The sequence below is a fragment of the Falco naumanni genome, chromosome 1, assembly GCF_017639655.2.
Source record: "Falco naumanni isolate bFalNau1 chromosome 1, bFalNau1.pat, whole genome shotgun sequence".
NCBI classification, from domain to species: domain Eukaryota; kingdom Metazoa; phylum Chordata; class Aves; order Falconiformes; family Falconidae; genus Falco; species Falco naumanni.
In genome coordinates this window covers 48,000,478-48,017,034 of record NC_054054.1, presented here as the reverse complement: position 1 = coordinate 48,017,034, position 16,557 = coordinate 48,000,478, and the positions used below count along the sequence as shown (strand labels likewise).

The 16,557-nt window shown below is 40.1% G+C and overlaps 1 protein-coding gene across 18 annotated transcripts in view; it reads right to left on the bottom strand.

Moving 5' to 3' along the window:
* The window catches only part of ADD1 (adducin 1), a 64,600-nt gene extending 50,711 nt beyond the window's left edge, over positions 1–13,889 (bottom strand). For 8 of the 18 annotated variants that reach the window (XM_040592775.1, XM_040592766.1, XM_040592792.1 and 5 more), the window contains exon 1: positions 13,746–13,887. The gene's annotated coding sequence lies outside the window, so the exon portion shown is untranslated. Of the gene's footprint in view, positions 1–1,726; positions 1,854–8,829; positions 8,854–13,745 lie in introns of those variants that run through there. The other 10 variants (XM_040592731.1, XM_040592721.1, XM_040592824.1 and 7 more) reach the window with 5 other exon arrangements.
* Positions 13,890–16,557: the final 2,668 nt, after the last annotated feature.

The window sequence follows — 16,557 nt, the reverse complement described above, 5'->3', positions numbered from 1 at the left end:
CTCCAAATATCCTGATTAACTATGGCTAGTGAGCAATTTTAAGAACAGTGTAACACACACACATTCATCTGCAGTGATTTGTTGATTTATTCTTTACACCATGAAAAAAGTTACATCCATTTTGACATCCCTTGTATAACTGCCATACAATGTTTAACCTTACTTTATGCTGTGCTGAACTCTTCACTGTAACAGTATCTCATAGCATAAGTCCCATGGGCTAATACAGAATGTGACTTCTTAAAAACAGGGTGTTTTAAATACATTATGTGTAAAAAAAACCTCGAGAAATCCTCTGTTTAATGTAATCCAGATTTTTAGAACTGTTTCTGACTTTCAATTTATTTTTCTCATCTGTCTTCTCTAAGCTAAACCAACCTTAACTTTCTCTCTTGCCTCATACTTGCCCACTATTTTCTTTCCTATTAATACCAGACATTACTATAGAATTTCAAACATCAGCTTGAACAGGAAATACTTTAAATTCCACACACCCACCCCTTAATCTCATGAACTTCTATGAACATCACTAAAAATCAGATTTTTTTAATGAAGATGTTTAATGACACAAAATGGCAATATATCTCACTGGCTTAAATTATTCTCGTTTATGAGTCTGCTATCAGCCTTACCCTTGGTATTTCTTTGTCATCCTCAAGTTCCTTGCACTCCTCCAAGTCTCAAGCAACCTACACAAAACTGTTAAATTTAATTTGTTTCAGTTTTCTAGATCTTTCATAACGTAGGAATAAATTAATGGTAACAAAATCCAGACAGCCCATGAAGCAGTCACTGTACTGTATCTCCTTGTTGCAGATTTGTTCTGTGGCAGATACTAGTGTCTCCACCAGCTATTCCCTAACATTTTTCACAGGAAACTAATCTAATCCAACAAGTCTTAAAAAGATATACACTCACTCTTCTTTGGGGGGAAGAGAGGGAAGGAAGATTTTTTGGATTTATCCTCCAAAGATCAAACTGCATGTCAACATGCATCTTCATCTTCACTTTACAAGGCAGTTCAGATTTTATATGTTTATGAGGCACAGTGCCAACACAAGAAATACACCTCTAAGAACATTTACCAAAAAAAAAACCAACAACCCAGAAGTGTGTCACCAGCTAACATGACACAATATTTGGAAAAAAAAAAAAAAGTTAACAGACATGACTCAAAATAAGAAATCAAAATGCCAGATCTGAATATGCTGCTAAAAATATAACTTATTCCAATGTTGACTGCATCCCTTTCAGAACTAGCTAAAGCATAGGTCATACCTGCAGGGAATACTATTCTAGAACATGTAATAAAAGATTATTCCAATTTAAGACAACAGCAATACTCAGCTTCAATTTTGACAGATAAATGAATTTTAAAAGCATATAAAGCCAGAAAGCTTTTTGCTCTCTCCATTGTTTAGCAGTATATTTTCAGTTAACAAATTACCTGGTTTACCAGAAGGGTGAAGCTGATAAGTCATACTCATTAAGAAAATTAGAAAAAAAATTACTTGGCTTTTCAGTAATTATTTCTATTATTTTTATCACTCCAAGGCAAAACATTACTTACTTTAATCTGACACCTTTTCAGTTACCGTGATAAATCCTACACAGCATAGCTGAAAAACATACTTTAAGAACAAAAAGTCAAGGTAACCAACTTCTACAGTTTTCTTACTGCACAGACATTAATACAGTCTTTCAAAATACCAGTATTGCTAAATACCTTCTCCTCACTGCAAGAGCTTTAAGATGACGTCTGCTAAGTCATCCACTCTTTGGTGGCTATCGCCAGTTTCAGACTTCAGATTTTTTTATTATATAAGACTGTCTCTATTTCACACCTGTTTAAACTAAAAGAGAGAATGTCTAAATAATAAAGCAGAAGAAACACAATTTAGTCAATATTCATATAATAGTGAACACTTCCTCAAGCTTTAAAGTATTAACTATTATTTATCAGCTTTCAAAATCATAACTGTCAAGCACTTATCCCAAAAAAATCCATTTTGGGATGTAACTTTGCTAATATTAAACATCTGCAAAGTGCCATTTAATTAGTTGATGTTACGCCTATGTAATTATTTACCATTCATATTCATCATTATGTGTGAATACAGCCATTTAAAGAAATAAGATCTAGTTCTCAGTCTTCTACATTATTTCTAAAAACATTAAAATACTGTTAAACTTGTGAATAAAGAAAACAGATCTAATTTAAGCACACAGATAGGGCTAGACACTGCTTTGGCAATTATTTATACCAAAAATCAACAGGAAATTCAACTAACAGCTGAAGGGAAGTCAATAACACACATTAAGCAGAGTCAGGAAGGAACCTTTCAAACTTCATTAAATTTCTATCCTGTCCTAACCAAACTACTTTCCATGCTTGAACTTCCTTCCAAAAACGAAGCTTTGTAGATGAACACTTAGAATGAGTAAGTGAGGCAGAGTTAGAGAATGGAAAAATATAAAGCAGATACTGTATTTCTGTCTCTGTTTCTGTTCATAACAAAAAACATATCCGGTAGCATACAGTACTGATACAGACGAAACAACTGCAGAAAAGAGTACACAAGTTCCCTCCCGGGTCTGAAATACCTCAGCAGGAATTAAATCACGACTTAACATGTCCTAACAATTGAATAAATCAGAAAAATATTGTAACCTCAGGCAACATTAAGTCCCCAATTTGCCAATTAGTGTCTTTCTGTCTGGGAAAAGGCAGTAGAACCTTTTTCTTTGTCAAGTTTCCTCTAAAACCACCTATCTTCTATTATACAGAGGTATGGGAGCGTCTCTCATTAGTGCAAACACAAGCACGATGCTTCCTCAAAGTATTACATTCCAAGCTTATTAGATGGACAGTCTTAGGACCATATACTGGAACAACAGGGCAGGACAGAGCAACATGGTATACAGCATTTTCACCACATCAACCCTTCAGCTTGCATCAACTCTTTTTTTTTTTTTTTTTAACAGCTCAAAGGAGAATTCTCAGAGAAATATGAAGACAATGACATAGCTGTGCACGTGTTGTGGGCAACTTCCTTCAGTCACACAGAACAGCATGAGAAGAAAACAATACAGGGCTCATTATTAAATCAGTTGAATATGATTATTCTGTGTTGATCTGGAGTTTCTTAATGCTAAACACAATACATATATATGCACTACATAAGATACGATGTAGTGTATTACATAAAACAGCATTTAAAACATCCAACTTGTCTAACATTTATTGTCCCTTGATGTAAGTATCTATATGCCTCAGAACACAACTGGTCTATTTGTCCAAGAAACAGACCACAGGTGTCCCTGCTGGTCTCTGGACAATATCTGGTCAAGTTACTGTATCATCTTTGACTAACAAGGCAGGAATCATGGGAAAAAATGGATATTCTGGGTCAAGGAGTTCAAATCCCAAGGTACTGTGGAAAACTACGTTATATCCCCTCCCCCTTCCCTTACATAAGCTAACCAGCTCCATCTTAAAGACAGTCTTATTCCACTACTCCTAGGGGAAGGGTGTTGCAGACTTCTATGCCTCCGTTGCTTAGGAACCATCTTTTCTAATTTCCAGATCAGGTTTATTCTTGGATAGTTTATATCCATTTGTTCTTATGCCTCAAGCTTAAGCTCTTTTTACCCACCTGTGCTGTTTCACTCATTTTTATGAAGAGCAATCTCTTTCAGGTGTTGTTTTCCCATATCAAACAAGACACTCGGACTCCCTCTTACAGAGAAAATTCTCCATTCCCTTCGTCATTCTAAGAATCAGTTGCTGTACCTCTTCCAGTCCAAATACATTCCTTTTTTCTTGATGGTGGATGACAGCAACTAGACACGATATTTCAGATAAGCTTTCACCAGCACCAGGAAAAGTCAATACCACTTTTCTTCTTTAAAGAAAAATATTAGTAGGGCAACAGCAGTATTCCTGTTATCCTACTGCTTTTCACAGTTGCTAACTTTGATTTTTTGTTATACGATCATCTTCATTTTTTTGATGCTATTAAACATGACTCCTTTTCCTGCTGGTCATGTCCTAAGGTCTCAACGTCGTTCTGTGCAAAACCATCTTTTATACTGATGATACTTGATACCCGATGAGAAAACATGAGATTGGCATAAGAAATAGAAATGCATCAATGTTTTTAATGAAAATACTAAATATTGAAACTGACTCTTGACAAATACTACTACTAACATACTTCCAACACATCGTCTTCTGATCATCCAGTTCTATCCATACTTGACATACCCTGTCACCACTTCGAATCAATTTTCACAGAAATACCACTCTAGTTTTTACATGGAATCATATTACACATTATATGACCCCTGAATTAAAAGAAGTCAGCGCTGACCATGTATCCTCTCCAAGAAGTCAGGTATCTTAAAAAAAAAAAAAAGCCATTATATTTCTGTCATAGCATCTTCCTTTGTCAAGAGCTGTATCACTTCATACCCCATTTTCATCTTACCTCCATACAGAATAGCTTCTCATTCTAAATCAACACAAATACCTGAATATTAAGGTCACAGTAGTGATGCAATAACTATCTCGGACCACCTTTTCTTCTAAACATACTGACTACTTTTGCTGCTCACTAGCCATCCGAAGCCCTTCTGCCTTAACATTTAATAACAATTCTTGCCTCTAATTACACGGACCACTTCAAAATTTCAGAGTAAATATTACATAGGCCCACTGATCTGCACCCTCAAAGTTCAACTTTATCTTCATGGAAATAATTTTTATATTCTCACTTCAGCAAGACCTATTTGCCAGTGTGCATGTGTTCAAAACTGTCTTCACTGAAAGTCAAGGCAAACTTTCATGTAGTCTTTCACCTGTAACTGAATTATTCTAGTCTTATTTCATTGTCTCCACACTTCCTGACAAGACAGGTGATCAGGTTTTTTTAAGGTTTTCTGCTTTCTCCTGATGTTACTCTGCTATTAACTTTGTTAGATCTTGCATCTCCACTTTGTTGTATATGAAAAAAATAACATCAAAGTTTGGTTAGATCACAATTTTTTTATACAGTTGCCAGAATTACCTGCATTTATTGCTGTATCAAAAGTTCAGCCACAACAGAAGTAGCTGAAAGCACCTCTTCAAGTAAGTGCTGAACATTGCTGTAAAACTGGAATTGCAAGAACATTTGGATGCTAAACTAAGTTACAGCCTTTGCAAGTTGAATGTTCACTTCTATCATTACAATAATTAACAGATTTTCATGACACTCAGAGAGGTCTGGGTCTTTTTTTGCTTCAGTTGAGCCTTTCTTTCTTTGTTTCTTGCCCTAAATGATGTGTATCTAAAACATGAATAAAAAGATTAACGCCACGAGGTCTCCCCAGAGCGAGAAAAAGAGAAAGCAAGTTAGGGCTGCTTCATTTCAGCTTTACCTCAGACGTTACATCCAAATTAAAAAACCTGTATTATATTTTGGTTTGATAACACACTGCACACACACTGTAACACTTGAAGGAAAAAAAGTCTGCAGAAACAAGGTTCAAATTTAGGATTACTATAGCAACACAGAGGAGGGAGGGGGAAATTACCAGATTACTCTCTCAGATCATCAAATCCTTGAAAAAATAAATTTAGATTTCAGTTTCAGTCAAACGAACTGAATTCATCCTAGTAATTAATGATTAGCACATCAAATTACAGATTAAATTAAACAAGCAAGAAGTGTAATACAAGTAGTAAAATAGTAAATACAAAATTTCAGACTGAATGACCTCACCTTTCCCTTCTACAATTAAGTATTTGGTATCACAACAGGTCTTCAAACCAATAACCGATAACAAATAAGAGTAGTATTTCAGAAGGTGTCTAGTCCTGATTAAAGGTCTGCAAAGAAAAAAAGAGGCATTTGAAATGTGCCTCATTCTTAATTGACTCCAGTAACTACACTACTGCAAATGTGCAGTAATGTGCCCCCATTTGACATGGAAGTGTAATGAATTTCTGAAAATATAGTTAATATAGAACTAACATACGTGAACACAGTAATGACAATGCCCTGAAAACCAGGGAATGTAGAAATAAGCTTAAGCTCTTAAAAAAGGTGACATGACAGAAAACAAACCCAGGACATCCTAAGTAACTAATTACCTTACCTACATGTCCTTCCATTATGCAATCTTTGACATTCTTTGTATTTTGGGGTTGTTTTAATAAATGCTTAAAAATAATTAGCATAATGGACATTATTCCAGTGTCATATCATACTTATGTTAATGACTGGAAAAAAAAGCAGGAAAAATAGTAGTCTCAGCCTTTCTCAGAGACCAGCTACTTCACATTAGATAGGACCCCAAATCCATTAAATATACAACAGAAGCAACGAATGCAGCTACAAAGGTTTATTTTTGACATTGTGAGCTTTGCTTGAAGCATGGAGGGTTGTCTCCCCACTTTAGTGGTTAAGTATTGACCCATTAAGACTCTAAGCCTCAGGCAACTTTTCCACCAGCCAGAATGTTCAATTAATAAGGCTGCCCTCATAATTCGCAAGACTGCTTAAGTCCAGCTTTTCTGGCTGACATTCAGCTTTTAACCATGCTTCCCAGACTTCTGTTCACCATTTCTAGATTTTGTTGACCAGCTGCCAAAATGCTTTTTATTTTCTGGTGGCTGGGCAGACCAGAGGACAGTTTGAGAGACTACCTTCTTCCAATTTGTGCAGCAAACTGTTCACTGTGTTCTCTGCTCTTGGCTCCTCCCCAGGTTGCTGCAGCAAGGGAAAACCGGAGGATACTGTAAGGGCTATCATTCCACAACTGTGAAGCAAGGGTATAAGTCATCTTAACTGAGGTTTGTTTCCTTGTACTTACACCAACATCTCCATTAACAGGCTGGAACAGAGTCAAAGAAAGTGTCCTAGATCAACAATAAAGACTATGGCAGATCCAGAAGTGGATGTCCCACCTGTCAAATTCCTTACCCTATGTTGCAATCACAAACAACCTCTCCTTCCAGGAGAGAGACAAAAAACTCAGTATAAGACGATCCACATAACTCAGCAGCATCAAGATTAGTGCAGGTTCTAAAGCAGATTGAAAGGAAACTGGGAAGAAGACACAGCCAGACGTTCAGTCACAAGTAGCAGCAAAGAGAAAAGGATGGTCCTCTCTGAATCCAAGGCACAGAAATCAACCACCTTTCCTTGATACGTAGAAGGCAAAATAGCTTTCCCTTAGATTAAGCATATATATGTTATTTCCCTCTTCATCCAAACTATGTAGGATTCATTTGCTTTGGGAAAGCTCTAAAGAATTTACTAACTTTCTACCCAAATGCCCATACAAGCAAACAGGAAAAAAAGATTAATTTCATTTGTATAGCTGAGATCTAAGCAAACACCTAAAATCATTCTTAGTTTAATTTTTTCTGCCTATTAATAGATTCAAGAATAATTTAATACTGTACCACAAAAGTTCTACACAACCAAATAAATTTTTACTGTATACGTCTGGCCACCAACACTTCATGAAAAATAATTTACAAGAACAAATGCTACTTCCCTGACATCTTCATCCTTAATTCACTCAAAATATACAAAATTGTTCTGAAATACTTCCAAGCTATCACTTACAACCACAACTACCAGAATACCTTCAAAAACTTACCATCTAGTAAGTTTTACTTCAAGTCTAAGGGGACACATATACACACACACGACAACACACCCCACACCTTGCTATATACACATTTAAACTTACAAACGATAGCCACAGCAAGGAAAGGAAGTTTACTTTGGAATCAAAATACAATCTTGTGCTTTACACTGAACCTGTTATTCATATCATATGGAAACTTGAAGTGACATGAAAAAACAAAGCAGCAGTTTAGTTGTGTACAACTTTACCTAAAAATCATGAAGAACTTCTCAGTAACTGAAAGCACCTAGAGGAAGATGCCAGAACTAGCTAAACATGATTTCCTATCAACTGAAGTTTCCCATGCTTCCCTATTTTTCCTTTTTTTATCCCAAGTCCTCATGTTTTCCCCTATATCCTCCACGAGTCCATCCTTGCTCCTCCCTGCAGCTGAGCACTGGCCCACCTAGGCTGGCCACGCAAGTGGCAGAATACAGGACAACTGGTTTGGAGCTATCCATACACTGACTGGCAGGCACGTATGTAATAGCTACACAGCCAGACGCTCCTGCTTCTCGAAACAAATCAGAAGCCATGTCCCTCCCTTAATAGGGGCACATGTTTGGCTATCAGACTATCCCACTGCTGGCAGAAACTTTCTTCAGACTATCCCACTGCTGGCAGAAACTTTCTTCAGACTATCCCACTGCTGGCAGAAACTTTCTATGTTTGAAGTCACCATTTTCCTGTTAAATTCAGCAGAATGTAGCTAACAGGTTCAGAAGTTGAAGCAAAAAATAAAGTAAGTCCCTTTAACTTTGGAATACTTTAAGCTGTGTTGATTCAGATTTACTATGCTAAGCTTTGTTAGACAAGATTTTTTGAAGGAAAAAAAACCCACAAGTACACTGCGTCGCTCGGTTAATGCACAACAGCAGCAATGTCTTCTGCTGAGTTTTAGATGGAACGGATGTTTCATGTACATACATACTTTATAGATTTTCAGCAGTATTTTGCAGTGACAATACAGAGAGAAATTATTTGATCTGTTAAAAAAAGACTAAATGCAAAGTATGCCTTATCCTTCACATCCATAGTCACAATGCAGGAAAAGTAACTTTATGATCAGTACTATATAACAAAACAAACGAACAAAATAAACAAACCACAAACCAACCACTCCAAACCAACAAAAAATCAACTAACCAAAAAACCCACAGAAGGCAACCTTCGTTGGTCAAGGTTCTCCCAAACACTTGCTGGTTTAATCTGACATCAGTTATAATAAAGCTGAAATAGCATATCAGACCTCTCAAGATTCAAGATCTAAAACAAGAGAGAGATAAAAAGTATAAAAAGCACCACAACAGGAATCTGAGATTTGTACAGACAAAATGAAAACAAACCCATAATACATCAAACTAGGTTTCTATGGCTGTGAGTCAAATTAGGTTTTAGTCCAAAGCTGATTTTACATATTTACTAATTCCAGCCAAAAACCTAGATGATCTTAGGTAATTTGATTTCCCTCTAATCTTCAGTGTATAAGTGTACAACATTTATCTGATAATATTTGATGAGAAAGTATCAAAGACACCATAAAAAGTTACTGATTAACTGCATTTACTGCTCACTGCTTCCATGACCCCTTTCCAGCAATTCAATTAAGTATATGGAAGAAAATCCCAGAACTCCAGAACATTTTACTCCCTATCTTTTCAGATTTCATGAGTCAAGATCTGAAAAACATACATAAAATATAGTGCAAACATCAATAATTTTAAAAGACAAACCAAATACATCAGTCTATTACAAATGCAAAGGAATACCTGCTTCGCCTGAAGAGCATGGAAACTCCCAAATCTCAGTTTTAAAGAGCAGCTCCTAATATCCCAGTTTTAAAACTGAACTAAAATGCAGTTTCACGTCTGTTGATGTTTAATAAATCTGTGGGGAAAACCACTTTTGATGTCCCGCTTGCTAATGGACCTGATCTAAAGTTGAAAGGTTGAGCTTTCACTGAGTAGTTCCATCCAACAGAGCTGGCAGAGATCACTCCTCAAAATGCAATAAAATAAGCAAGGTCAAAAGGAAGAAGCTAGGAAGGTGCCGAAGAAGTTATTACTCCTGTTTGGCTACACCTTCAAGGACATTTTCAGTTTCTTCTTAATGGTCAGAGTCAATCCAGCAAAGCCAGCAAGCATACACGCTGGTCAGCCAGCTTGACTAGCAGTAGTTATTCAAATCCATCTCTACACTGAAACTTCATTTGCCCTGAAATGAACAACGGTTAGGCTTTAAAATTCCCCAAACTAAGCAGCAATACTTAAACTTTATTCAAGACCAGGATCATCGGTTAGAATGTTAAAACCATAGCCCTCATCACAAATGACATCATCTCAGCTTATAGCTGATTTGAAAAGCAGTAGTTCTAAAACGGGTGTTTCTTGCAGTCTCTGCCCTTGCAACTCCTGCAACTACTAACCACTAAAATTTCTGAACTGACAAACCCACAATAAACAACATCCTGTGATTGGCAAGGAAAGAAAACGATTATTTGCTTCAATTTGACTAAAGATTATCAAGATTATTCTCAACAAACAACAGACGCTTACTAAGATAGTAACAGATGTTATCATAAAGTTATGTTGAACACTGCTTGAAATTACTACAGAACCTTTTTATTGTACATGCAATACTTTAAAGTGATAGGAAAAGTAATCATGGAAAAAGGTAATTTTAAAGTAAAAAATCATCATAGATAAAGATATATAACCAGTACTCTTGAAGGACCATTACCTCTAATGAAAAGCAGCTTTCCTCAGGAAATAAACTGGTTTACATGATTCACACTTTACACCTTTCTTTACTGACAGGTTTGTACAGGTACTGTTATCAGCCCTACCAAAAAGGGGTATTTTTGAAGAGAAATGCTGAATAAGTGGCAAGACTAGGTAATGTTTTCCTATTTCCCTGAAAAGGCCGATTAAATTATATGAATAAAAACTGCAAAACAGGTAATCCAGGAACTTCTATTTTTAAAAAATATCTGCTTTTGAATCTGTTAATATAGAAGATGTATAATTTAACAGAGAAGTTTTACACAGGTTCCTCAGGAGATGTCAAATGACCTGCACAACAGTATCAGCAGTTTAAACTTACATTCATAGCTGCTCACAATCACTTTTTAAATATAAAGCCCTTCTCAATCTACAAGTATCTAAGAAATATTTAGTTATAATATGAATTACTAATACAGTGCTATTTCAGAGATTGCTTTCTGCCACAAAGCATAGTCCAACAGCAAATTCTAATTTAAAAGCCATCAAACCCAGAAATTTAGCATTATTTTTCACTTCGTGTCCCCGCTATACAACAAAAGCTACACTTCTTTGATACGCTCTCTTTCATAAAAGTAGCGGGCAAATTTTGTTACTATGAATTTTTCCCAGCAGAACTGGCTCATTTGCATAGCAACATTTGGGATTTACAAATTATTCACTATTCACCACTGCTACAGTTCTTAAATAATTAAGAAAACTCTTTCTACAACTCAGAAAAGCAGTAGGTACAATGATTTACTGTCTAGTCGCCTCAGATTTGAAAAGCACTTGTCACATAGAAGTTGTATACTTAGTAGCAATCTACATGCTAGAGCATCTTTCTCCCATTTTATTCTATTTATTAACAGAATTGGCTACTTCAAAATTCAGCTTTTTCCTCCTATAGCAAGCCACAGAATGCTGGGTGAGGAGATTCGTTAAAAGCATTTCATACTGCAAAGCTACCCTTGAAAAAACAAGGCTTGAATAGGGCAGAAGTAGGTTTACCCCTACTCCTGTCAAAGTCTCTCAATGCTCAAATGTGCTTGTCCACATAACCTCATCAAGCGATCCAACTCCATATAACCAAAATAACACCTAATATTGATGGTGAATCTCAAAGAATGAGAAGAGTTGAGTCATTATCTGTTGGGCACATCTAAAAAGAACTGTCACAGAAAAATACTGATTCAGTAAATGCCCTTCGTCACTCTGCAGCGTTAGCGAACCACACTGTAATGAACTTACTGGCACAACGTGCTAGCAAAAGTCCTTGTTTCAGATAAAGCACAAATGTTCAGGTTTCTCACACCATTTTATAACAGTCAACCGTCAAAAGAAAATATTCAGACAACACAACAGGTTTTGGCTAAAAAGCACTATCCTTGGTGTGGAACCTCATACAGAAAACAGAACTCCGGTAAAACTACAAGATACTTAAACACACAAACATAGTAATGCACGTATTATCTTGCCACAGTGAAGATCTAAAAATTTGCAACGGTCTCTTCCTCAGAATTCCCCAAAGAAAATTTTGAATTTAAAAATTTAAAATCCCTAAAAAAAAAAAGTTTAAATTCTGTAATTGAGGCAAACTACATAAAACATTATGTTTGCTTAAGAGTATTTTTACAAATAAGATCACGTCAAGTCTGCTTACTGAACATAAAGAAATACTAAATCCACCTGCTCCAGAAGTCCAGTCTATAGTTGCATTTTTCCTCACTTATTACACAATAGCTCTAAAAAGAATATTTCCTAATAGAGAATACAGAATTGTTACATCAATAAATTTAATAAAGAAAAATGGAAGCCTATTTTAGAAATAATTTGTATTTTTTTATTTTTGAAATAAATTCTTTCTTCCTATAAAAAAGAACGAATTTATGGCAACTAAGAACTGCCGAGTATTACATTAGCACGTTCAGTCATGTTACGAGATCGCAGTGCTGTAAATAGCGTGTCTGCAGGAGATACCTGTAGCTTTCAGCAAAACATAAAGAAATTATCTAGCAGTAGTTGCAGTTTGAGAATTTATAAGCTGCAGGTAAACCTGTTTTGTAAAGCTCCTATAAAGACATGCAAAAAAAGGGAATACTTTTGGTATATGACAACGATATGATCTATAGCAACTTCCCAAAAAGCGAAGAATGAAGCAAAACCAGCAATGAGCTTACACCACTTAAACTACAGCATTATCTCATGAAAGATTTAAAGCCCGCGCTACTCCTAGCCCCTTGTCTCAATACAGCCATGGATATTTTTCCAGCTTCACTGGCTTTTCCCCCTCCCTAACTGCTAGTTTTAAGTAAAGCCAAATGCACATCAAGAATCAACCTCAAAAGCAGCACAGAGACAATGCAGTAGTTACTTGCAGAAAGATATGAAATTCTGTATTGGAAGCAAACACTGGAAATCCTAAAATATATATAACCCTTCCAGCAGAGAAAACAAAACAACTGCCCGTCTGCTGCTGCTGCTGCTGGTGCCCCGCCAATCAATACCACCGCACAACCATCGCATCTCCTCCTTCATTCCTACGTCCTCTGCGGACGAGTATTTGGACACACTAACGCCCGCATTCGGCCAAGCACGCTCAGCAGATCACCTCGCATCCTGGAAGAAGGGGCAGGTGAAGCAGAAGGGCGGCGAGGGAAGAGCCCGCAGCCGCATCGCTCGGGTGCAATGGAGATTTCAAGGCTGAGCAGCCGCTTCCTGCGGCGGCGGCGGCAGCAGCGGGAGCATCGCACCCCGCTCGGAGCGGTGGGCGCGGGCCGGGACCGTCCCTCCGCAGAGGGCTGACAGGAGCGCCCCTCCGACCCGCAGCCGCCCCCGCAGCTCAGCCCCACCGCCCCATCCCAGCCAGCAGCCGGAGCCGACCTCGCCGTGCCCGCCGCCACCTCCGAGCCGAGACCCTCCCTCCCCGCCCCAGGCCCTCACCGCGGGCACCCTGCGAGCAGCGGGCAGACACCGCGCCCCCCCCCCGGCTTGTTTTCAAGGCAGGGACAACCCCATCTCCCCTCCCCTCCCCCGCGCCGCCCCGGGCTAAACAAGCCGGTTCCAGCCCCTGCGCCCCGGGTTCGCCTCCCCACTCCTCGCGGCGCCCCTCTCCCCCGCACAGCCTCCCCGCCACCAGCGGCTGCGCCCCCCCTCCCCGCGCGCCGAGGGCCGTTAACGGCTGCGCCCCAGTGCCGCGCGCGCCCCCCGCATTCCTCCTCCGCCACCCCCCCCCGCCTCCCGCCGGACCGTTACCGGCGGCGCCCCTCTTGCGCCTCCCGCCGCCGCCCCCGCAGCGCTCACCCGAGGGCAGACGATAAAGGGCGGCAGGAGGGAGCGGGAAAGAAGGGGCCGCCACAGACAGTGCCCCTGCCGAGGCTGTCTCCGCCGCCGCTGGCCCCAGCTCCGCCTCCCGCCGCTCCGCTCCCTCCTCCCCCACAGCCACCGAGCGGCCCCAGCCCCCCACCTGACAGGGTGCGGCTTCCCGAGGCCGCAGGCCAATAACCGCGCCGCCCATTGGAGGGCGCACGCTCGGCGACCAAGCGGCTCCCCTATTGGCGGACAGGCGGCGCGTGAGGGGGACGGCGCGGAGCGGTGCCGGCGCCTCTGGCCGCGGTTTCCTTCAGCCGGGGTCGCGCTTCGTGGGTCCTGAGGTACCGGGCGTGTCGGCTGGTCCCCCAGCGACTGGACCGGGGGTGTGAAGAGCCCCCCCGACACAGGGAAGGGGTTTCTTGTGGAGCTGGGTGCCTTCGGGAAGGAGCACCGCGTCGTCCGGGAAGCTTATCTCACAGCAGGCTGAGATAGGGGCAGAAATCAAGTAACTGCCAAGGAAGCGTTGCGATAGAGCGTTCCTTAACGCACTGCAATTACGGTATTTAATCGCTGGAAGCTCGCTGCAAGTCAAGGTCGATCCAGAAGTGCAGATACCCAGCAAAAGTAGTCAAGCTTGAGAACTGCGTTGGCGAGGGTTAGAGATACCTGTCAAAACTGAAGGTATTTAAGTCAGTCGACTATCCTCCAGCTGTTAAATGCCAGTCTAATGAGAAGTTGTATACTAGATTCAGAAAGTGTGCGTATATATTGTATAGCTTGTACATAGGAGACCTGATCAGATCTTCATAAATCATCCCTTTAAGTCTTAATCTTTTGACAGTATAAACCCCCAGTTTGTTACATCACTGCAAATAAAGCACCAACTGTAAAGTTAACTTGTTCCATAGGCTATCGTTATTTTCTGTACATTTTTAGTATAATTTCTGTATCATTTTAAGACTGCTGCTTTACACTTCTTGGAAACTGTTGTATAGAATAGTACCTGCCACAGGTGGAATGAAGAGTTGGGGGTCTGGGAAGATGCTTTCAGAAACACTAAACTCTTCGCCTTCATTACCTGTGCAATCTGAAGAAAGATAGACTCCTGTTAGCAGGACCAGATGGCTGCCTTAAGGAGCCATAAACATCTCCCCCTTGGAAAAGCCTGGTCCAACGACCTCCACCAAGGAAACACACTCTATGTAGCTAGTTCGTGCTTTCTGGTAATTAATATTATTTTGTTCAGTGTTCAGAATGGAAAAAAGAGGCCATACAGCTATAACTAAACTTACATGTGAATTCAGCTACCAAAAATGGTGGTCGAGTTGTCAAGTGATGACACAGAATGATTATGGCACATCTGACAAGAAGACACTGCTGGGCACAGGTCTGCCTAGTCAGAAATATCCCAGAACAGGAGATGTGTTAGTGTAATCACTAATAATAAGCAAATCATGTGTGAACTTTTTTTTGTAAGAACTGTTTCTGTAAGCCTAAAACATTGAAGTCACTTCACCTGTCTAGTGTTGGACCCTGTTAAACCCGGTTGATGTGTTTACATACAAGATAGCATACTTTTGTCCTTGTTCAAAGTCTATTCGATGAGATCTGCAGGTGCTCCACACCTGCAGGGTCCAGCCACCTGCCTCATGCATTGTCTTCCCCTTGGTGTATAGATGGCTCTCTCTCAAAACTCTCCTGCATCTTGGCACCTCACCTCTTTCCTCATCATGGCATTCAACGCATAAAGCTCTCTTTCTTCTTGTCTGGTAAAGGACATGGAAGAATGGATCCATGTTCAAACTAACTCCGCAAAAAAATACTGCTTTGTTTTAAAATGAATGGGTTTCCTCTCCAGCTCAGTGGATGGCTGCAAGACCAGCAGTGCCAAGAAAGAGGGGGATGTTGAGGACGGCAGCAGCGCCCAGGGACTGGGGGAGGGCAGGGTCATTTCCTTCGCTAGTAGCACTGGCTTAAAGGGTTTGTGTAAATACCAGGTGCGGTGTCACAAGCAGTTTAAGGTGATCAAAGGATGCATTTGATCATCGCACCTGTTTGTCTAAAGGTGAAATGCTGCGGGGGAGTGCTGTTCCTTTACCCCTCTCTTCTGCTGTTCTAGTCTGTGACCTGCCCAAGGTCACAGGTTCCTGCTGGCCCCTTCCAGTCTTCCCCCTGCCCCTTGCATCACATCCCATAATCATGAAGCCAGAGAAAATACTGTTTCACCTGGCTAATCTGATGGAAAAACTGGGGGGCAGGGGAGGGGGTGAGGCCAGCTTTCTGCTGAATCTGCCAACTCAACCACACTGCTTTGCAGGCCGAGACTGCTAAAGCCGATGCATGACGGCGTTTATCTTGCCTGTTCAGTTTTTTGGCCTGACCAGGTTCCTGAACTGCCTCTACCCAGCTGCAGGAATGGCAGTGCCGGTGCAAAGGCGAAAGCAGGATTAAATGGGTGGAAACATAAGGGAGAGCACATACATACCGACGTGTACTAAAATAGTACGCTGTGCTGCAGAAATAAGGCATTAAAGACAATCTGGAAATGCACTACTGCATTATTTAAGATACAAAGAATTTGTCTTTGTTAACTCTTACCAGCTGGCTTTACAGCATTACAGCTATAACAACAGGTACAATATGAACCACACTGTATTTTTCAGCCTGTAGTATTTGACTCGATCAAGATCTTTGCACTGCTGGTGAGGGGTCTGAGAAAACAACCAAGACAAGTTTGTTGCCAGTAAGCTTGCAGTTGCCATATACACATCTGCACGCATACTGGAAAATGATTACTGGCCCT